Source organism: Anolis carolinensis, chromosome 1, assembly GCF_035594765.1.
Source record: "Anolis carolinensis isolate JA03-04 chromosome 1, rAnoCar3.1.pri, whole genome shotgun sequence".
Lineage (NCBI taxonomy): Eukaryota > Metazoa > Chordata > Lepidosauria > Squamata > Dactyloidae > Anolis > Anolis carolinensis.
This window is the reverse complement of record NC_085841.1, coordinates 113,635,164-113,660,428: the sequence shown is the minus strand read 5'-3', so window position 1 is coordinate 113,660,428 and position 25,265 is coordinate 113,635,164. Positions and strand designations below refer to the sequence as shown.

The window sequence follows — 25,265 nt, the reverse complement described above, 5'->3', positions numbered from 1 at the left end:
AAAAATAAAAGGAAGCGGGCCATGAAAAGCAGATGAATGAGCTCAGCAGTTCCTTAGATAACATGGGGGCCAGCATCACCCAGTGCGTCCAAAACAGGAACGTCAAACGGTGGGCCGGTTAAAGTGCAATGCTACAAATCCAGGTAACGGTTCAGTTTGAGAAAAGTGATCCTCAATAGAAACAGAGAGAAGGGGGGAACGTACAAATGAGCACACAGAAGAAGTCTGAGCAGTGTTGGAACGCCACTTGTGAAAAAAATGTTAGTTCCACAGCCTTGTCCTGCCAAAGAGAGGGGAGAGGAAAGGCGATTGGCATTTTTAAAGCTGCGTATGACATCAGTTTTCTAGTTTTGTGCCAAGCAAAGAGCTGAAAGTCGTTTGTGCAAGTGTGTGTGCCCAGAGCCCGCAGTGGGTATTAAGCACTTAGCTTGGCAATGTAATGACACACTGCAACAATCTGTAATGCGAAGCAGTCAGCAAAGCCCTGGCTCTGAAAGCTATTTCTCCTAACTATTAACCATATGTTTGGCTCCTCAGCTATCCGAGCGGGTGTCCCAGCTTACCATCTGGTTCCCATCCACACAAGCAACTGTAAAGCACAGAGAAGTTCCCTCTGGAGCCGCATGTTTTGTACTCTGTCTGCGTTTTTTTTTTAATCTTCTAAAAAAGAAAAGAAAAAAGAATCCCTCCCAATAAGAGTTCCTTCTCATTCATCCGTCTGAACGCAAGCACAGAGTACCCGCCAAGGTCTTTTACTATAATTATTCAAGAATGTACTGCTGTACTGTAAACAAGGCAGAGAGAGAGAGAGAGAGAGAGAGAGAGAGAGAGAGGGAGGGAGGCATTCCTGTTTGTACAAGGGAGCTCTGAGGGCACATGTGCGCGCGCACACATACACACACGTGCTTCCTCACAGACAGGGATTAAAATGGGCAATGCTGACACTTAATACAGGAGGTTAAAAATAGGTGCATTCTCCACTGATCCAGGCACTGCTGTGGCGCCTTTCGCTCTTCGTACACACTCTGCTTTCTTGGAAATGGGCTTCTAAAAATCCAAACACACACATACAAATAAATTCTGACAAACAACACTAACCCGATTATACTGTGGCAGTTTGTCATAATATAGAGAGAAAGTAACGTAATTGTACAAAAATGATAGGCATTTAATAACCTAATCAAACACTATATTCTTAAAAAATACCAGAGTGCATGAAGGTGATCAGTAGAAACAGATGCTTGTGCATTTCAGAGCTGTGTCTGTTGTGCTCATGTATGCTTTTTAAAAGCACGTTTAACTCCATCCCTTTATAAAGGAATGCTCCAGTGTGGCCAGGATTACAGTAATAAGAACAAAACAATTACTGATGCAAGGAATTGTAACATTCAACAGGTTCTATACTTATAACTCTAAAAGTTTACAATACTGAGCACAGAAATCCACTGGGCATACTCCAACTCTGTATACCATAACAAAACACTCCTGTAAAACACACCAGCTTTCACAAAATAAAAATGTTACACATTCAGAAATATTGCAAAAACATATTGTGCCCATTTCTTACAACAGCATGAAATGTACACCCACAAACACTCTAGGGAGAGAGAGGGTAGCTTTCTGTTAACACCAACTCCTGGAGGCAGATGAGTGGGGTGGATGGTATCTTATTTGTACCACCCAAAATGCCCCCACTCCAGCTGGATATATTCAGCGGGATTACAAGGTGGAAGAAAGTGTTCACGCTTCTTTTCTTCTGAGCCACATCCCAGGACAGAGCGTCCAGAGGCCTTTCCCTTCCACTAACTTAGCAGTGATGATCTGGTTAGTTTCTTGGTTTTTAAGTTGGGGGTGTTTACCAGGAGCAAAGCAAGAGGGAACGGAAAAAGATGAGCTCCTTGGATTATGTCTTGAAACTGAACAACAACATCAGTGGCAGAGTCATGGTTTCCCTTTTTCAAAAGCACCTGATCTTTATCTTTATCTTTATATGAAGGGTGCTCAATATCTATGGGGGGAGCTTGATTTCTAGACCTCCCGCAGATACTAAAACATGTGGCCAATCAAGTCCCTATTAATGACAAGTGTGCTGTATGGCAAGCATTCTTGGGCTTTCAACCACCTCTGCTTATATGTGAATGCAGAAAGAATAATAATCCTGACATCTTGTGAAACCAGGTCAAGAAGCAATCCCAGAATATACCTATTATTAGAAATACGAAACTATTTAATGGTTGGCATAAAGAAATAAGTAAATTTATATGGAAAAACAAAAAACCTAGAATTAAATTGGTGACAATGATTACTCCAAAATCAAAAGGTGGATTTGGCCTTCCAGATTTTAAATTATATCATGAAGCATGCACATTAGATTGGATTCGGGATTGGGTAAGATTAGACAAAGTAAAAACACTATCATTGGAAGGATACGATCTGAGGAGAGGTTGGCATGGCTACTTATGGTGTGATAAATTCAAAATTGAAAAAAACTTTGGCAATAATTTTATTAGATCGTCCCTAATTAAAACATGGACAAAATATAAAAGATATTTCCATGAAAAAACTCCGCTTTGGTCTTCCCCAATAGAAGCACATCAGAGGAGACTCTTAGGCTGGAACAATTGGCCGATATATAGAGAAATTTTAAAAAAACCTTTCACAAATGAAGGGACCCCTCAAATTAAGGAGTTAAAGGAGATCCAAAAAGAATATAACAATGTATCTTGGTACCAGTATTTACAGATTAAAGAGAGCTTTAAGAAAGACAAAGAAGTGGGATTTAGTATGAATAATGGGTTCTGGGATAATCTACTCCAAAGAAACAAAAAAGTTATAACTATATTATACAATAAATTATTGGATTGGGCTACCGAATCAGAAGTTGTTAAACAGTCAATGTTAAAATGGTCAAGGGATGTAGGTAGGCCAATCCTTATGAGTGAATGGGAAGAAATTTGGATTAAAAAAATTAAGTATTGTCTAGCAACACACCTTAAAGAAAACTGGTTGAAAACAATCCACAGATGGTATTTAACACCAAAAAAAATGGCCTAATGTATAAAAATGTAGATAATAAATGTTGGAGGTGCAAGGAGCAAGTAGGTTCATATTATCATATGTGGTGGGGCTGTAAGGATATAAGAAATTATTGGAAAGCAATTAATCTTGAATGTGGGAAAATCTTTAAAACTAAATTAGAATGTAAACCGGATTTTTACTTATTAGGACTATACCCCTAACAAGACAGTGAAGGGAAGAAAACAAAAAATAGAGAGAATGTAGAAAAATTGTTTACTTTCTTAGTAACCGCAGTGAGATTAGTGATAGCGAGATTTTGGAAGGGAGCAACTATTCCTACTAAAGAAATGTGGTTAGAAAAAGTAGTAGAGATAAAAAAAAATGGATAAATTGACTTTTCTGATTAAAAAGAACACTGGACGAGCCATGAAGGAAACGGATTGGTCGAACTTCGAAGCATATTTACAAGAAGAATTAAGAAGATGACGTACAAACAGATATAACCAGAAGACAGAACAGTGGAAGTCTAACCCCCTTCCCCAGATAGGTAATTTTCCTTTTCTCTTCCCCCTCCCCCTCTTTTCCTTTCCTTAAAATCCTCCCCTTGTCCGTATCACCCTTTACATATAGTTAGAAATCCACCCCCCTTCCCTTTCCCTGATAGCCATAGGGAGTAGACCCCCCTCCCCATCGCACCCATCCTTACCCTATCCACTTACCTACCTATACCTACCCCACTTTTTCCTTTAGATACACAATTGTAATAAACTTCAATAAAATTATTTTTAAAAAAGAAGCAACCCCAGGGCAGTGGTAAAGGCAGTAGCATGGTCTGGGTTCAAAGTTTGCGAAACTAGAGGCAGGGGATCACAAGGAATGCTTGCCTCATGGAGTGATTGCTACCACCGTCACCACTACTCCCCTCTTGAAGCTTGAGGCTGTTGTGCACTGGGGATTTTTGGACAGAGCACAAGGGCAACAGAGTAAGCCTCTGTGGCCTGTCCAAAAAGGACTTGTTCACATACAAGTTTAGGACTCGGTGCTGGTACATGAGATGGAAGCAAGTTCTATCCAAAAACCTCCTTCACACAACAACTTCAAACTTCAGGGAGGGTAGGTGGCAAACAAACCATGAAGCATGCATACACTGTGATCCACCATCTCTGAGGACCACAGACATTAATAATAACAACAACAACAACAACAACAACAACAACAACAACTTTATTTTTATACCCCGCCTCCAACTCCCCGCAGGGACTCGGGGCGGCTAACATGGGGGCAAGCCCAAATTTCCACAGTAAACAAAATTAAAAATACATTCACAATAAAAACATCATTACCATTTAACATTACACAGATCAAACCAAAAAATTAGCAATATAATGGTGAATAAAACCGACGAACAAGAAAATAAAGAACAAGAAAATAAAAAGGCTGGGCAGTGTTGCAAAGTGCATGAATTAAAATCTAAAGAGGTAGATAAAAGTACTATAAAAAGGAGAATTTAAGATGGAATAACAGGGAGAGTAATTATCAATGCTGAGGAGATAATTCTTTGATTAGCAGCTCACTTCACAAGTCTTAAGACTGCACATCAGGTGCCCAGGCCTTTCTGTCACTACCACTACTGCCCTGAGTCCGCTTGCTGTCAGTGATGGCGGCAGGAAGGCCTAGGTACCAGGTGTGAGTTCGTAGTTCTCATGTTCATTTAAATGTTACTATTTCTACATTTTAAGTCTGCAGATGAATAAACTCACAGATCCCGAGTGCTTGGATACTTAGGGCCCACTATGTCTATATCTACATCAGTATCTGTATCAATAGATTGATAGGTCAATAGTATTGTCAATAAAAAGCTCTGTGGAGAAGTAATGCTTTTATGGTCCATTTGAAAGCCTCAAAAACTGGATGTTCCACAGACATAAGGTTACTAATGAAAAACCCTTGTCCTTGGTACCCACCAATTTGACTGAAATTAATAGCAGGCGTTTCTTAAAGCCTTCATATGTTCATATATTGTGAACATAATCCCACTAAATAGGGATGGATGGAAGCTGGTATTTCTTTTGCTATATTCAACGTTAATACAAGTACAATTTTCCAGATAAAAGCTTCTTTGAACTTTTTTTGCCCAGGAAAACTGACTGAATCACTTCCAAAAAACAGAACTGCATAGGCTTCACACAAATTCATATGCGCACATGTGTCCAAACCTTGTTTCTTAGTCAAATACCACCCACACTTGAAATCCTGTACCAACCAGATTAGCAAATCTGCACATACTTGTACTCTTGCAGTAAACAATAACCTCTTTCACTCCACATAATCATCTGAATAAATAGATACAAATGTCATGGGGAAAATTAGGAAATCTCTACTGAGGGCAGTTCACAAGATGAAGGGTGGAACTATTGATTTCAAAATGTACACAGCATAAAAATAGAGAACTTCACAAACTAATTTCCCCCCGCTAGCCTATATTATTACAATAATAAAAAAGTCTTTTGTTGTTCTTGTTTAGTTAGAGCGTGAAAGAGGTTGGTCTTACAATGGAAAATGAAACACTTCCCTTCAAAATGAAGTGCTTAGGTTGGAAAAATCCAGTCCTTAACAAGTCACATGACAGAGTCAGAATGAAAAACAATATTTGCAGGTGGGAGGAGATAGGGAGATAACCGGTGTAAATTCTTAATCTCGGAGAGTATGGAGATATGAAACTGAACTGAAAAATATGCAGCTGTGTTAAACTGACAGTGCTAGTCCAATTCTCTGACCACCAGCAGGATTTTAGGGGCTCAAGAATAAAGGACTGCCCAGCCCTGCTACCAGAAACCCTTTCCAAAGGAAACTGAACCCAAGACTTTCTACATGAACAAGACAGTACCACTGAATGATGAGCTCTCCCATAAATTGGTTGTTTTTCTCAGCTGAAGCTCTAAGAAACTCGGAAGAAAAGAGGAACAGAGTATTGTGTATTAGGGAAAGTCAATATTACTTTTTAAGCAAATCGTATGCATCTTTACGTGTGAATTTCATCTTCACATATGTGCACCCATCATCATCATCATTATTTTAAAACCAAATTTTACAATAGCATCCCATTGAAGGATGTGACAAACTAACCCATACTTCCCTCCACCTTAACAGAAAAACATGACCATGTGCAAGACAAATTACTGGAATCTCAGATGGATATGGCCAAAACAAGAATATCCAGGCTCTTAGTAGAAACCATGGTTTGGTACAGCATCATAACATGAACTCTGTGTTGTCAATACTGAATGGAAAATCCAAATGTGTTCTTCCAGGGATATCTCTTTTTCGCCAGGATTCTGCGCCATTATTTTCCAGCTGGGAAAATGCCCTCACCTTTGCTGCTGGCATATCAACTGATACTAAAAAGCTGATTCTTCACAGCAATTGTTTTTGTTCTACTTCAGTATGCCACAATGTCACGGGGTGCACTTATGCTGTCGAATGAATGCAGTTCGACACCACTTTCACTGCTATTGCTCAATGCTATGGAATCACGGGAGCTGTAGTTAAGAAAGGCACTAGCACTCTTTGGAGAGATGCTAAAGACCTTGTTTTCCAAAGTCTTTAACCTTTTCTGTCATGGCAGTTAAAGTGGTGTCAAATTGCATTTATTTTACAGTGTAGATGCACCCAAGGACAAGGTGACGTGACTCACTTTTCTTCCATTCCCATCCTTCCCACTAGTTGCCATGAAACTTCCTCTGTGATTGTTCTTTCATCTTTGCAGAAGCAATTATATATCTTTTAAGTCTTCAAGCGTTTTAGGCAATTTGAAAGAAGCCACTGCCAGCAAGGCTATGTCTTATGTGCCAGCAATGTTCTAGTGTTCTTAGTTTTCAAAATGTAATTAATTAGACGTACTTCATTTCTTCTTGCAGTTAAAAGTGGTGTCGGACTGCATTAATTCTACAGGATATACGTACTAGTAGTGAAAGCTTAAAGTGCCATTGGAGGGTGTCCCAATCCTGAGAAGATTCTGACTTTCTGAATTGAATCCTCTGATGGTCTAACTTGTTTTGAAATTGAAATTCAAGTCTTCCCACTTACTGCCAATTTGGCAATATGAAACAGCATGTCAATGAGTGCTGCTACCCAAGAATGTCATCCAATGGCCTAACACTTATTCCTAGCCAGTTGCCTATTAACTTCTCTCCTAAACAACAAAATGCTTCTGTGAAGTCTTCAAAATCTGGGATTATCTTGAAGTAATTTACAACTGTGCTTCTGTTTTTAAATGCTGCAAAAATGTTAAGGTTCTGGGAATTCATTAACACAAAAATTAAGGGGGAGAGAAAAACAGTGTTGGCTAGACATGTTTCAATATTAGTTACCATAGAAACTAGACAGCAGGTTTTGGTTTTTAGTTATCCATAGCTATAAAATATTAAAACTACTTAATGTCTTTGCATATACATTTTATACTAAGACACTGTCAAGTCTTTAGAACCAGAGCTGAAATGGCTCCATTTCTAATGGAGTTCAGTGGGCTGTCTCCCCCCTCCCCACCATACTATAATAATTAAAATTCATTACAATAATTTTAAATGAAAGCAAAATCAACTACCTGTGGTCTCTTCCAACTCTATGATTTTATGATCCTACCTCAAACATTTTTTGATACTCCAGGAGTATACACTTTTGAGAGACAACGGAAGATAAATGTACACCATAGCTTTTATACAGAACAGTGTAATGGGAACAATGTATTCATAAGTCATCCTAATGCTTGATATTGGTAGGAGATAGCAGATAACAAACTGGTAAAAATATATTTCATCAAGGTTCACCAGAACAGTTTGAGATACCACTTCGCTGTGCATGAAGCATTTGACTTCTCTGCACTTCTATTATTCCCTGCACTGATCTTACAATCAAAATAAAGTATTTGTAAAGACTGAAAACATAAGGCTACACTCAATTGTTAGCTTCATGTAGGATAGATCCATTGACTCAATAGGTAGATGGAATGTAGGTACAGGCAGTCCTCAATTTATGAACGAGATAGGTTCTGTAGGTTTGTTCTTAAGCTATGTAAATCAGAACAGTTATATTTTTAAAGTGTAACTCCAGCCAAATATATATAAATATATTGCCTTTAGATAGCAAAGGGAAGAGTTAACACCCCTGTGGTGTATGTTTTGCTGTCTGTGCACCTATTCAGAAGATTTCATTGCACTTTCTGTGCCTGCGATAATTGGATTTTGAAATATTTGACTTGTTGTGGAAACAAGGATTGTCTCGCTCCCGTTTGTAAGTCTGAATTGTTTGTAAGTTGGATGTTTGTAATTTGGAGACTGTCTGTATTTGGTCCACTCTGTTTGGGAATAACAAATGCAGTTATGTCTAAAGTTTCATCTGCATTGTAGAATGAATGCAGTTTGATGTCACTTTAATTGCCATGGCTCAATGCTATGGAATCACGGGAGCTATAGTTTTACAAGGTATTAAACTTTCTACACCAAAGAGCACTGATGCCTCACCAAACTATGACTTCCAAGATTTCATAGTATTGGGCTATAGAAACTAAAGTGGTGTCAAACTGCATTAGTTCTACAGTGTAGATGTGCCTTTAGACTCCACTTAGTTCAAAATGTATCTTCTAATAACAGGTCATGGAATTAATTGTGGCAAAAGACATAGGGTAATAATTTTCGATGATGGAAAAAAGAGATATTGGAATTTGTATCCACCAACGCCCACAAGACGATTTCAAGAAGAAAAAGAGCCAAAATGGGAACAGTTAGGTGTCCTATTTGCTTTCACTTCCAAGTCCATCACACAAGACTGCTCCCTCAGATCCCTTTCTTTTCAGAAGCACAAATATATACAATTATTTGGAGAAGCATGTATGTCAAGCATTACCTAACTGACATTTCAGACTTTACTATGAAAATATTGTGGTTAACTGACATTTCAACCACTGCCATATCTAGCACGATTTTATAGAATTTTCTTCCCACAATATGTGGGCAAGATGATTTTTTTCCATTTCAGTAAATGTGTTTTAAGAGTCTGTAAGTTATGAGCGCCAATGTGTGGTATAAATGGTTTGAGCATTCAACTAATATGCTGCGAGACCAGGGTTCAAATCTCCACACAGCCACAGAAACCAACAAGTCACACTCTCTCAGCTTCAAAGGAAAGCAATGGCAAAACCATGTCTGAACAAATCTTCCCAAGAAAACCCTGGCATAATTGGAAAAATATTGGAAATGACCTGAATGGCACTCTATTGGTGCATCGATCGTATAAAATTACTGCAGTTTGACACCACGTTCAGTAACATGGCACAGTGTTATGGAATCATGAAAGTTGAAGTTTTACAAAGTCTTGCGCTGTCTTTGTCAAAGAGCATTGATACATCACCAAATTACAAACCCTACAATTCCACAGCATTGAGTCAGAGCAGTTAAAGTGGTGCTCGACAGCACTGATTCTGAATTAATCCTAGGATTCAAGACTTTATAAAAATACATTAATCCTGAGGCTCAAGATTTTGAAAAGTTATCACTTCAATATTAATCTTGAGGTACAGTCTAAAGAATGAGTTCTCTGCTGTGGTAGGGTTGGTGAAGCAGAGGAGGGAATGTAGTTTCTGGATTGACATTGGCCTAGGAAGAGGTTCAAGGAAGAAAGGTCCCATGCTCTGTAATTCAATCCTTCTTACAAATACAGAGGATGTTGTTATGAGCCACATGGAATGCAGCAGATCCAGAGTGGCAGATCTGAAGGCAAGTAATAGGCAATAGTTGTGTGCACGGTTTGCCTATACTTGTTTATTCACTTCTGCAATGTATACAATTGACTGGCAGCTCTCAGGAAGCATCTATAATGTAGAATTCATGCAACTTTACACTGCTTTCACTTACTGCTATGGAATCTTAGGAGTTGCAGTTTTACAAGATTTTTAATCTTCTCTGCTAAAGTATTTCTGCCTCACCAAACAGCAAATCCCAGGATTCTTTAAGACTAAGCCATGACAGTAAAAAAAAAAAGTGTCAAACTGCATCTATTCAGCAGTGTAGATGCACCTTCAGTCTTACCAGCCTTGTTGCTTAAGCGGGTAACCCTCCAAGGATCTTATCACATTAGGAAATATTCAGTTTTTGAGAATGATTTCAAACGGTTCCTGTCACATGACGTTTGTCCCAACTTGTCAGTATTCCATTGAAATTTGTCTGCAAAGCATCATAGAAACTGGTTATTTGCAGACGGAGATCTAATAGTGTTTTTGAAATACTACAAATTCTTTCATTGCTGAAGCATTGTTTTTATGTGTCATAAGAAAATCTGTATGCATCCTATCAGCAATTATACTTTTTAAAAAGGCCATGGAGTGATGAAGGGGGTGTTTTGAATGGATTGGGAGGAGCCAGCCTTCCATGTTGTGATGAGTCAAAGTGCAATATTTTCAAATCATAAGAATCGTAATAATCAGGTGTGATGAGGAGAGTATGCATCCTGTCTCAATACAGTATGCATCCAGTCCTAAGAAATATAAGATGCATTCTGCTATAAATGGATTACATTCCAATGTGACAAGGTCCTAAGAGCTGTACTGAAATACAGCAGAGGGACCTCTAGTAAACAGAAACTGAAAAACCAATATTACCAAATCCCCTACATCCTTAACGTCAAATGTCCATGTTAGTCATGGGCTGTTTGGGGCCACACATCCTAGGGACTGGCACCCACAGCAATACTCACAGGAAAATTAGAAATCTCCCCACTAAGCCTCTGAGTGTTGATACAGAATTGGGGACCATGATTATGGAAAAACAATTCAGGTAGAGGGAAGTTGGGGGGGGGGGAGGAGAGGATGAGGAGGATGAGGATGCTATATAGTTAATGAGTTCTTTGAAATTATTTGACTGTACCACAACATAACTCATGACATCCAGCATGAACAATACATTTCTGGTAGCCAGTTTTTCTTTTAATAAACTTGCTTGGGTTCATTTCTATTAATTTCAAAATAAAATTTTGATTTCTTTAAATGATAAAATTGTAAATATGATAAAGCATGACATTGTGAAATGAAATGATATATAATGACAATACTGCCTTGGACCCGGCCTTGGAGAAAAGTGGGGTAAACTGATAGATTGATAATTTAATTAACAGTATAAAATTGTAATTACACACTATCGCTACCATTGATTTACTTTTACTTACTTACCTACTTACTTACTTCATTTATAAGCCGCCTTCCTCACCCCGCAGGGGATTCAAGGTGGCTTACAAACTCCAGCAAAAATTCAATGCTGCATATAGACATAACACTAAAAACAGTAAAAAAAATAAAATAAAAGCTCACCCATCAAACTATAAAATAGTTTTAACATGTGCAGCAGCAGAAAGGCAAGGTTCTTCGCCACCAAAGTTCAAATACTTCACCCAGGTTCAAATTCTGGAATGTGTTAGATCTGATGTATCAGAAACGTGATGCTCAGAAGTGTGGGAGATTTCGGCCAGGATCCACGAATCCCTAATTATAATTTTCTTCAATGTTCTCTTGCATCCAGGTAGCTGGTCCTCATCCAAGTTCACATCTTGCTCCTTAGTGCTTTTCACTGATCTGTGGCTGAGAAAGCCATGGCAACTAGTAATCTACTCTTGCCTTATGCCAAGGATGGGGGAAACGTGGTGTGTGGGTCGCATGTGTCCCCAAAGGGAATTTCTGAGACTCCCAAGTGCCCCCTACTTACGCCATTCCCAAAAGTTTGGGAAATATTTGTTGGGGAGGACAGAATATTAACAATGTCCACTGCAACTTCTAAGTTCTTCCCGGTTTAAAAGAGGCTTCTCTTCTGAAAACAGTCATGAAAGGCAAAACAAGAGCAAATTTGCTTCTACACAGCCTAGTAAACAAAGGGCATATGATTGTTTGTTTCTGTATTTATTTAGTACCATCAAAGTACATGGCACTTCACAGAACAAAGAAACAACAACAGAGACAGCCCTGCCAAAAGGTGTACAACTTAATTAAAGATTTTTTAAAAAAAAGAAGTATGGAGAATGAAGGGAGTAACCTAGATAAAAATCCAATGTAACACAACTGTAAAATGAGGTATAAAAACAAAAATGTAAAACCAATGCAAAAAAGGGGAACATGGAGAAGCCAGGAAGTAACACAAATAAAACACCAACTATGAATAAGAGCTATCAAAATACAAATTTAAAAACTCATGTAATAAAATTATTAAAAACCCATGCTGACACAACATACATAATCAAAATATACAGGATTATGAAACTAAATTAAAATTCCAAATGCTTAGAAAAACAAAAATGTTTTTAATTGAGATTTTGAGCACTTAGAGAAAAGTGGTGGAAGCCCCCAGGAGAGTTGCAATTCTCCAAAATCAGTGAGAAGCATATGCTCTCCCCAGTCTCAGGTAGTGGCATACGGCACACCTCAGTTAACAAATCCTCTGACACAATACTACTTTTTCATATCTGCTTAACCCCCCTTTTCTTCTCTGTCTAGCTGGATTTTTAAAGGAGAATTGGCTTTGGCAGGGTGGTGAAAGGAAGCGGGAGAAACACAGACTTTTGGTGTCAGGTTGTAGAAGTATATCCACAGTAAACAATGAAATAAACTGAGCTGACATCATACATATCTGGGAGGGTATTTTGCATCATGCATTCAAATATTTGAGCTTACTGCAGAACAAAATGCTTACTTCTCATAATTGAAAAATATGACTGGAAAGGTTTGCTGATTTTGTATTTATTATTGCATGCCCAGGATCTCATTGTGTCAAACACCTTGTGCAATGGACTGTAGTGTGACCAGTTTGACGTTTTTGCCCCTTGTACATTGAGGCACCTAGGATCTGGCTGCAGAAGACAGAAGTCACATTTACCACTGGCAATCCAACATTGCTTTTCTGCCAAAATGTGTTGTTATACAAGCATTTAACAAGATCTTAGCTTCCAGTTTTACTTCTTCTGTTGCTATTGTTTGTTTCTTTTTTAAAATAATTGTCTTTATTATCTTTATTAGTTAAAAAAAATACTACCTGTATTTACTCAAATCTAATGCACTATTGAATCTAATCTGCACTTCCAATTTCAAAACCCCAAAAAGGATTTGCTGGCAAATGTAATGTGCAGTGGCAAAAAATAAACTCTTTGTAATTTGGCCGAAAAAGCTGCACATTACTGTTGGTTTCTGCTTAGGATTTCTTCTTTGAAAACAAAGGTGTTAGAACCCCAAAGCTTCCAGCAATGGAAAAGAAAACTTTGGGGTGCATCTATGTTGTAGAATGAATACACTTTAACTGTCCTGGATCAATGTTATGAAATCATGTAGTTTTACAAGGTCTCAAGCTTTCTCTGGTAAAGAATGCTGGTGGCTCAGCAAACTACAAATCCTAAAATTGCATAGCATTGAGCCATGACAATTTAATTAGAGATGACACCCCTCAAATAGGAGATCCAGGTGCTCCTAAAGAAGCTTCCCCTTTTGCTTTGGCTCAGCAATAAAACTAAAATATTACGTGAATCTAATGCACACCCTAATTTTGCAGAGGTAATGTAGCCAAAAAGGGGGAGCATTCGATTTGAGTAAATATGGTATCTCTAGATACTGCATATCAATCAAACTAGAGGGATACTGTTCGGCCTTCAGAGTTATAAGACAACACTTCTTTTTTAATGAGTATGTGTATATATATTAATTTCTTTACAAGGAAACCTGGCTCCTGTGTACACTCCAAAACCTAATTTTACTTTTTCTTGAATCAAGAAAGTTTCTTAGACCACTTTGTAGTCTGAAGTAGTCTTGACCTTTTGTTTTGTTTTAAGGGAGAAAGTCCTTTTTAAGACAGTAACGATAGTAAAACAAATATACAAATATTCTGAAGTGAACACTGATACCTTGGAGATTCTCCCAACCTCAAATGATCAAATGCATAGAAGAGCAACAGACTGTAACAGTTTGCATCCTCCTGGCTAAGCGTAGCTTTCCGAGAAACAAGCACCTGAAACAACTCATGGGTGTCCAATGTAAATGACAGTTTCCCCTTTAAATCACTCTTAACAAAAATATTTCTTAAATTCCACACCTCACATACATCACTCCATCTCTTCGAAAATGTTGATTTAATAAAACAAAATATTACCTGCCCCAACAGGTAAACTTAAATGAAATTGTAGATAAATCGCCACGTCACGCAGAGCCTGTGTAACGTTAATCCATATTACTATTGTACTAAACTGTCAACACAGTGAATAGAACTTTACTACAGATTACTACTTAATTTTTTGTTTCATGAAACAGTTTAAATATATTAAGAGAAGACCTGGCAGTGATTTAAAAAACAAACAAACATACAAACTCCACAGAAATTACACTGGGCCCTTGGGATTCACTAGAGTTTAATTCCAGGACCCCCATGGTTATCAAAATCTATGGATGCTCAAATCCCATTAAACACAATGATATAGTAAAATGGACGCCCCTATATATAAAATGTCAAGATAAAGGTCTACTTTTTCGATTTTTTAAAGAAAATGTTTTAAAGCCATGGATGGTTGAATCCACCGATAAAGAATTTGTGGATACTGAGGGCCAATTATAATACAGTAAAATGGAATATTAATTGGCAAAAGAATTTGGAATTTCATTTTACTCTAGCTCTTCATGTTATTGTTCTTTGCATAAAATCTCAAAATACATATAGGATTTTGGCAATAAAATGGCAGCAGATACCTTGTAGTTTTGAGGCGGGAGGTTAAAGAACCCCAGGAAATACCATATATGGGCAGAGATGGCGATGGCTAGCGACCCGGGTGCATAAACTCACAGAAACATGTGGTTTCTGGGAAATCATGTGTTTCTGAAGAAATGAAAGCTAAAGATAAACAAACTGCGCATGGGCACGCAGGCGCTCTGAATGATTGTGAACACGGCACAGAAAGAGTGCGCCCGGGCCGCTGGTCAGCGCTGATTGGATGCAAGTCAAGCAGCGTCACAACTCTAAGCCAATGAATTTGCTTGTGGGCGGGCATAACCCGAACCCTGTAGTGTGTATAAATATTTACTCAGCCCGCCGCTAGGGGTTCTCCCTGGGAAAGCACTTATATTGTGCGAGGGGGAACCCTAGTGGCCACTTGCCAATAAACTGTTTTCTTGGAAATACTCCAGTTGTCCGTCTCTCCAATCCCTCCCACTGCGCTCGCAAGGACCGTAGCACAAAGGTTCCGCTACATTTTAATATATGTATTTTATAGTAATGTGTTTTAATATACAGTATGCATTTTACTGTATGCATTTTATGGCGATATATTTTAACTGTGTTGCGCCCTACCTCGAGCTGTGAGGAGAGGTAGTTAACATCATCATCATCATTATCATTATCATTATTATTATTATTATTTAACAGCAACATTATATTCAACTGGAGCACAATGGAGCAACAGCAAATTTTGAAGTGCAAATCCTTATAGCAAGGCTTGTTTATCTGTCAATTTATCTTCTAGAAGATTTCCTCTCCAATAAGAAAGAATCTTCTGAAAAGCTGACTGTCTTCTTGAGTGCATGGTGCACTCATTCCACCATGAAGCGAGCTCTCTTCTTTTGGTTACCACAAAAATGGGTCATAACAATATATTGTTGCTGTGGGGGGGGGGGTATTTTCCCTCCAGATACCACGACATTGTTGCTAAATTCAAAGAAAAATCCAAGCGAGGGTGCAGATGATCTGATAGTTTCTGCTAATCAAAAGATCCTGGGGCTTTGACCCTATGAGCCCTGGCTCCACTACTCTACTGCTGGAGATATTGATCAGTTGCCTTCACAGATCCATCACTGTTTGAACCCAACATCAGAATACATAGCTGCAGCCATTTCCTGGCATTTTCACACATTATAAGGTCACACAGAAAAAAAAACCCAAGGCATTATAACATCTCTAACTAGTCTACTACCAAATAAACTTGATGTGAATGCTATAAATGGCATAAAATGATTACCAAGTCTACTGAAGCATTATCTATTAGTTGTGTTAACAAAAAATAAATAGCCGAGGTGAACCCTGACACTGACAGACTGTTAATTCTTTCCAGCTCTTATGTTATTACACTTAGATCCATGGCTCTTGAAGTGTAAGTTGCCTCAGAGAGATATGAACAGATGCTAGTGAAACACATACCTTATTTGAACACAGTATGACTGTTTAAATCAGTGGTTCTCAACCTACGGGTCCCCAGATGTTTTGGCCTTCAACTCCCAGAAATCCTAACAGCTGGTAAACTGGCTAAGATTTCTGAGAGTTGTAGGCCAAAGCACCTGGGGATCCACAGGTTGAGAACCACTGGTTCAAATGTTCAGATCTATAGGGCTTGGGTCCAAACTAACTGAAAAAAACCGAATCCAAATAGGAGTCTATCCAGATTCTCGGATCTTCCAGGAACTGCCTTCTCTTGGTCCCACCACCTTTATAAACTACCTTGAGTTATGGTATTGTGAAAACGTGAGATCTAAATAAACAGGCTCCATTTTACAATGCATTTTTCCAATATTTGAGGCATACTTCTTAATGTCCTTAATTTGTACTGAAGCCAGAGCATCCCCGGCCTCTAACTTCATCAGCTGCTTACTTCCCACCAATGAAACCCATCTTTATCTCCAGGAAGGCAAATACGTTTATCCAGCCTTCTGTTTTCTAATTTATTTGTCCACTGTGAGCATGTTTTGGAGATTATCACTCAAACTGAAAACAAATAAAATACAGTTTTTGTCAAAATAACTGGACTATAAACCAAGCCCTTTTTTTAGAACTTGCACAGATACCATGAGTAACTATGGTAGCATTTCTGTGTTTCCTTGTATGGCTGCAGGCAGAAATAATAGGTGTAAAGCAACGCCATGAATCTCTTCTGTTCTTCCACATTAAAGCTTAAGGTTTAAGAACCTCTTTTTTTCTCTTAAAACGGGCAGCAGCTTTGAAGTCTCTCAGTACTTACAAAGTGGGCTGGATAGAAACAGAATCAGATGAGAATGCCTGACAAGGTTTTTTTGGGGGGGGGGGAGATGGAAGGGGGCTGTTCATGTTTGATGTTTGTTCAATGTGAAACGGGGAAAAAAGTTGGAATATGCTCATTATTCCAACATGATAAAGGAGGTTTCTGTATTAAGTCTTGCTAGCTGACAGCAAAACAGCACAGACATGTACAGTTCTGTTACTTTCTACCATATTTACCAAGCGTATTATTCAGACACTGTCAGAAAACGAGATGATTGAAATTGGAAAAAAGGAATACTATATGCAACAACTATGTAAATAGTGCCTTAAGACTGGTAGTATTTTTTTTAATTTTGTATGGAGAAATCTCTTTTTTATAGAACAAAATGGCTTAGAGATTGGCTTTTTGTCACATATTGTTCTAACAGATCCATCTTAGTAACAAATACTGATTTGAGTGGCTAGATTTTTCAAAAGCTAAGAATCTGAATCAATATTTAAAAAAGGAAAAATTACAGCTTTAATGGTAAAGCCTCACTATTTCATTTATTTGGGTTATTTTTCTATCTCAATATAATAAAATATTTTAAATAATGCATTATACATATTATAGTTTATAAAAACATGTTGCTCTATCAGTGTTTATAACAGTTTAATATTTCATTTGAGCCTTTCTAGAGATGCTAGAGAGGCACCTTCTTTGTAGTCACTTTTTTGTAACCAAGTGTAATTCTTTTTATTTCCCCAAGCGTTTAAACTACAAGTGTCTGAATCTGCTGGGACTTTAGATCTACTCTATATTTTTAGTGACCTTAAGTATTTTCACCCTGTTTTAACCATTTTCCTAATGAGTTTATACATCCGAATTTGTGTACCTTTTGATTGTTACTGTTAGTGCTTTTACTATTGTTTGAATTCAAAGATAAAGCCATATTAGTCTAGAATATCAGTATGCAAAATGATCTTGTAGCATCTTAGATACTAATTCTGGGAACAAAGGTGGTAAACATCTGAAGAAGTAGACTTAGGGTGCCTATTTTGTTTTAGAATACATTATTAATATGCACATTCTTCTTCTAGGTGACCATGAGTGCATCCATACTGTAGAATTAATTCAGTTTGACAAAACCTGAACTGCCATGGTTAATGCTATAATGAAACTAATGAAATAATAGTTGTAGTTTTAAAAGTTATTTAATCTTTTCTGTAAAAGAGTGCTGGTGCCTTGGCAAACAATAACTCTCAGGGTTCAATAGCATGGAACCATGGCAGTCATAGTGTCAAACTGCATTAATTGTATAGTGTAGATGCACCCAAAAAATGATTTCAAGGTACAGCAAAACAAAAGAGATAGTAACAATGAAAGCTTATGCTACCATTTTTTTCCTCACAGTCTCTAAGGTGCTAGAAGATCCATTTGCCATTGTTACTGAAGCTCCGATTTGGACTCCGGGAGTACAGTATAGAAGCCGGAAAATCTCAGGGTCCCTTACTCTACATTTGTCTTCATCAGTGGTTCTCAACCTGTGGGTCCCCAGATCTTTTGGCCTTCAACTCCCAGAAATCCTAACAGCTGGTAAACTGGCTGGGATTTCTGGGACCCACAGATTGAGAACCACTGGTCTATATCAATATCTGCCTTTAGAAGAGAAGGTCTGCCACTGGGGACTCTCACTGCAGAAACAGAAAGTCCCACTTCCACCATTCCAGTAGCATAGCTATAGTCCAGGGATATAGTTGTTTGGGGAAGGAAGCACTCTCCAAAAAAAAAAATCTGTCACCCGGCATGAAATTTTCCTTCACTTTACAAATTGATTTCATTGCAGAGAGACATCAAAAACTGCTCACACCTACAACTCTGTTATCTGTATTCTCTGCCCATTTCTTTCAATGCCTAAACTATAGTCAGTCCTCAAGTTACAAACAGGATAGGTTCTGTAAGTTTGTTATTAAGTCGAATTTGTTTGTAATTTGGAACAGGTACATTAAAAAATTAACTTGGGGACTGCCTGTATTTTTAAATGCTCAGAAACACAATTTAAATGCATAGCCAAAGTTTAGCTATGTTTTAGTTCAACTTTAATAGTAGAAATCGGGTTATTGAAAGAAACATCAACTGGAGGTGGCGGAAATCTGACTGAGAAGCAATGTCTTCCTTTTGCCTGGGGTTGGGGGGGAAAAACAAGCGTGGCTGAGACATGTCAAGGAAGGTCTTGACTCGAAAATGGAAGCAACCTAGATCAATCCTGAACCTGGTGCAGTGAATTTCAGAACCCCTGGGAGGATGGAGGATAATGAGAAATAAAAACTCCTACTCTCTGCCACTTGCAACCTGCCTGGCATGAGGCCAGCAGGACCTGGAGATGGTAACTCCTCCACAAAAGACTTCTTCCCAGCCCCACCCCTACCTCTGTGAAACTGCTTTGGTAATATTATCTGCAAGGCAGCTGGATAACAGCACTATTGGATGATATATGTTTGTTCACAACTGCATTTTTAAAAATAAAATAGAAACCCAGTCTATACATTTTGATGATCAGAGATGTACATTAATTAATGGAACAGCAAAATATGAATAAACTCAATTAACATATTTGATTCTTTGAAACTGGGAACACATTGACAGCCTTGCATAATTCCCGAACTACGGCTATGAACCTATCTACTGGAACTGATAAAGGGATATTGAGTTAGACTGACCTCATCTGACCTCTAGAAACAGATGCTGTTGTGCTGATCTTGGAAAGTAAGATAACACACTTACAAGCAGAAATAATTCTTCTGGCTGTTTGTTTTAGACTCAGTTAGCAAAACCATGTGCAAAACAGCTGTACTCTGAGCCATGTTAGTTTATATTTATTGATTTATGCACTCTTTCAAAAAAAATTTCATTCTGCTTTTTTTCTAATTGACTCCACAGAAGCCAACAAAAATGCATTATTGAAACCATTTTCTAATGAAGTATAAAACGAAAGGAGGGTTATCTCACTTCCCCAAAAGACAGAGATGCCTTGCAAAATGGCTTAATTCAAGTCTCCATGTCAAGGAAATATAATTCCCAGTAAGTAGCTGTCAGTAGTGTTGATGGCACAACTCAGAATCCCGCTAAACATCACAACCATGTTTGCAGCATATAGTTAGGTATCATCCACAATGAACATACTTAGCGTTCTCTGAGTGAGACAGGCCCTCTTTTTTCTTGACAAAAAAGTGTTAACTTATTTTCAGAATTTAACTGCTATAGTCAATTGCTGAAAAAAATACCTTCAGCATCTTTTTATTTTGGCATAAACTTTATTGGCTCATGGTATGTGATTCTCAATTATACATAGGCATAAAGAGTTGAGAAATTTAAACATCTGAATTAAATGGCAAAAATACTGTAGTCTATAGCAATACAATAGTGCTTCATATTCATGAGGTATGAGCCTCTAGTGCAGTTATACTAGTTCTAGCACAATTTTAGCAACCCTGAATGAACACCACCCGGGGGGGGGGGGGGGACCACATTGTTTCTCTTCTGATCAAAATGAAAAGAACTTTGTAAGCGACATCTAAAATATTGGAAGCACAGCAGCTGTAACTATAAAGACAATGCCTGTAAAACTAAGACTGCAAAATAGTAAGTCACAACAACAAAATTATGGAAGGCACTGATATCCAACAGAGATTCCTGTGTGGGGAGAGGGGAAAGATGGAGATGTGGGTCTTGTTGAGTATTCTTGTGTGTAGCAATGCCTGCATCACCTCCCACTATAAGAGAACTGCACTTAAATTGACAGTGAAGTTGCACTTCAAAACCTTTGTACTCCCTCTTACTCTGTTTCTGGGAGGGAAAGTCTTCTGCTACAAGTCAATGTCTTGCTTTAATAATATGATTTGCTTCTTACCCTGGTATGTAAATACCAGGATTGTATAGGCAGTCCCCAAGTTACGATGAAGATAGGCTCTGTAGGTTTGTTGAATTTATATGTAAGTTGGAACAGTTACATTTTTAAGTGTAACTCCAGACACACACACACCAGCATATATATGCATGCATTGCCCCTATTCAGAAGATTTCACCTCAGTTTCACTGCCTATGATAATTGGATTTTGAAAAATTTGACTTGTTGTGGAAACAAGAGTTGGTGAGAAAGCATCTAGAAAGTGTCAGTGAAGACACCTTTTCCCAATACCCCTTCCAGGAGTGGATTTCCCTTCCGAGAGGAAGATTTCTCTTACATTCTGTTGTCTCACCCTTGTCCTTAACTATGAGTCATTTTTAAGTCAGATGTTTGTAACTCGGGGATTGCCTATATTTTTATTTAAATCAAATTCAAACACAACTACAAATTCAAGTAACTGTATTTAAACCCAATTAAAATACACATCATATTTGTCTCACTCACTATCCCTGCTTACATTTTTACCCACCAACTCCTATACTATTTTTCAGTGTAAGATTTCTTTTTACAGTTCATACTAGTGTAAAGAGTCATGACATGGTTAGATAAAGATCCATATCTACCCAAGCATGCTTCTATCTTGAATGCAACAAAACCAACAGCACATTTTTAGTAGCTACTGTAAAAAGTATTTCTCAAGCACAATCTATTTCCAAACTAGAGCTGCTGAATCAATTCATATGTCTGCAACCATAACAAAACCAACACATTCTTATAGGTGGGGCATGTATTAGGAGTCCCACAATGCCACACCACACACTACTTTTGACTTCCAAGTTTAAATAGCAACTTGCAACAAAATAAAATAGCAGAATGAAAATGCACCTGTGTGAGAACCCACTCTGCATCTCAGTCAATGAAGTTGCTTTAGTATTTCCTTCATCACCTATTATAGCATGTATACCATGTTTCCTAAGCGTTATTGCAAACTGAAAGCATGCTTCAACCTTAGTCTACAGTTCACACTGTGGATTATAAAACACACCAAATTTCTTAAATTTTTTCTCCAGTGTAAACCGCCTATGGCTATCTGCATCTAGGAACAAGTGATTTAATGCAATTATCCTCAAAGTAATGATAAGCAGGCAGTCATGCAAATTTGCAACTTATTGGTTTAAACAAGCGAGGGAAATCAAATAAAAGTGATTCAGTGTTAGACCATATTGGTTATAGGATATGAGTATTATAAATGTAACATAATCTCATTTAAAGGGGGTTGTGCAACTCATAGGTTTTACAAATATTTACAGACATTAATCTTGTTAAATTCATTTTCAGAGTTTTATTCCATAACAGGATACATTGCGGGGGCATATACTTTTCATACAAAAGTGTCTGAATAATGGATTTGATTCAAGCCATTTGCGTATATTCCAAGTACAGAGGAAGACAACACATCTGTGCATTCAGACTGCCAAGAAGACCAGCATGTTTCAATGTTATCCATTTTTTTATGATTCAAGAGCTAGCCTGAATACCATACGATCCTTCAGGCCTTTCTCCCTTTTATATTTTCCAGGATTAATAGAGATATGACAGTAAAAAAGTATCCTTTCTGGAGGAGAAGAAAACCATACAGCTAGAAGGATGTATTTGTTGGAACATGAAGACCAGGAGCTATGAATAAATAAAATGAAAGAAAATAATTTATAAACAAATGAATAAAATATGTAAAAGGTTCATATCTCAGCTGATCTTTGAACTGACCCAATGTCTCTATGACAATAATGTATTATGTATATATCGTATGTGGTGTTTTTTCTATTACAGTGTTCCCTCACTACTTTGCGGTTCACTTTTTGTGGATTTGCTGTTTTGCGGTTTTTCAATAAGCTCTAAAAGACCATTATAAATCATAAAAAATTACAATTTACAGCCTAAGGAAGGGAGGAAGGAGAAGCCTAAGGGAGAGAAAAGGAGCCCAAGCGGCAACAGGAGGAGAGGGATTTTCAACACATGGCATCTTTGGCTTCCACTCTTGTCTATTAAGCACAATCTTTTTCTTCCTTCATTCTCTCTTCTCTATACAGGAAATAGCTTTGTTCCATGATGTCTAACCTAAATTCTAACCAATCCAAAGAATTATTGTCTTATTTCTCCTTACAGAGAAATACAATTTGCAACTGAACACATTCATCACTTTTTTGCAAGAGCAAATCAAAATGGTTTTTCGAAAGCGTGTTTGTTTCGAAAGCAGGAATGTGAACGACAAAGCTTTTATTATCTTTTACAGACTACAAACTTTAGGTGACCATGCACCTAAAGTCATTATTCAGATTTAAAGACAAACTGAACAGCCTATCCACATATTTGGTGGTATGGCCTTAGTTGACAAATGCAAAGGAATAAGGATATAATTTTTGCGGGGTATTCCAGACAATACCTACTATCTTTAGATTGGTTATGTTTATTTCACCACCTATTTCTATTACATTGGCCCAGGAATGAGACGACTCCGGGTCTCTGAGTAATGGCAGCTCCACCAACTAGTCTAGAAGCTCACCCTCAGCCAATGTGGTTAACAAAGGATACCCACAGACAGCTAGTTGGGTTCTTTTTCATGCATTACAAAGCATGAATCAATTTTACGTGGGGGAGAGCAAGTGGAGCAAACTAGAACCAAATCCTTTGCATCTTGATCTTGTTGCTCTCCATATGAAGAAGTCAACGGCAAGGAAGAGCTTCCTATATCCATAGAGGCTCTCCATGCAAATCAATATTAGGGAACTTTAGGACATCCAGATGTTTCAGATTACAACTTCTCCATCCAAATATTAGCCAGGACTGACCTTGAATATCTTCCAAGATCCAATGGAGTCAAGTGCCTTTAGGGAATTTAGGCCCCAAAAATACCACTTACAACCCCAAAACAATAGATTACAAATAAGACATACACTGAACACACACACACACACACACATATATATATATTCAAAAATTAACCAGCATAAATTTCAATTTATATGTAGTGCCTTTCCAGTACTTATTTGCATCTGAGATACTGGATGAAGTTCTGAATTGCATGGAGTGTGGAGTGTCACATACTATTCTTATAATACCATTCCATGTAATACCATTTTTGTTCCACGTGAAAGTAATCTTCTAAGCAGTGGGTTGCACCTCCATGGCCTTTGAATATTGTAAGCTGAAGATTTGGGAGAACAAAGGTTGTTCTTTTCTCCAAGCTGTAGCCAACAGCTACTGGGGTACCCTATGCCTTTTTCCAGTCACTACATGATCAAAAAAGTGTGCACTCTTTCTTTCAGGGATAGAGAAAAAGATTGGTGCAAGGAGGTAGTAGATAACTCTTTGCACAACGCACTTAGATAGCTAGTGTAAGCTTGATTTTCATTTGTGCTTGTCACCAACAGAAAGGAAAGGAACATTCTTAATCTAAAACAGAGAAACGAAGGATCCTTAATATATGGCCTTCTATTAAATATTCAATTATGTAGTTATTTAATTACATGTTCAAGAAGGATAGCAACATAAAGAAAGAAGTTTCAACAGAAATGCCTACTAACTCCATTGCTCCTAATGCTCTTGGTGTGTGATGCAGGTCATTTCTGACTTACGGCAACCATAAGATGAACCTATCATGGGTTTATAGGCAAACTTTGTTCAGAGGGAGTTTTACTTTTGCATTCCTCTGAGACTGGAAAAAGTGTGACTTGACATGGTCACCTAATGAGTTTTCATGGCTGACTGGGGATTCGAAGTCTGGTCTCCAGAGTAGTTCAAGACTCAAATCACTACACCATGCTGGATCTACTCCAAACGAATATGTCTTGCCTTTAACCTGGCTGCAGCCAACATTCCATACCCTGGTAAAAAAGTCCCAGTTTAAAAATGAGCAGATCATCCATAAATCTCAGGAGACTTGTAATAAGAAACCAAACGTGTTAGCTGCTAGTTCATACCACTGACCCTATTAAATACCAAGTGACATTTGGAGAGAATTTCACAGGCCTGTTAGAACTGTCTATTGGCATAGTTTCAGCAGCTTGAGTTTCTACAAAGCAAAATATCAAAACATATTCAGGTGACATAGATGCAGAAATACTAAAACTTCTCAATTGACATGTCAGCTCTGAGATACCAATACCTTTGAGGGTTAAGCCTGTCCTCGTGAAAATCCTGGAATCAAAGAAGAGTCAAACGGCTTGAGGGATGAGTTGCTGTGCTATTTTGGGAGAAGTAAACCAGAGGAATTCCCAATTTAGCTACACAGAGATTTCCTAGCCAACAACACTCTAGTGCCTGGCATGGAATGGAGAGCTACCACCAG

At 38.0% G+C, this 25,265-nt stretch overlaps 1 protein-coding gene across 4 annotated transcripts in view; it reads right to left on the bottom strand.

The window, feature by feature from the left end:
* The window catches only part of bach2 (BTB domain and CNC homolog 2), a 252,056-nt gene that overhangs the window by 179,801 nt on the left and 46,990 nt on the right, over positions 1-25,265 (bottom strand). The gene's annotated exons all lie outside the window — the stretch shown is intronic.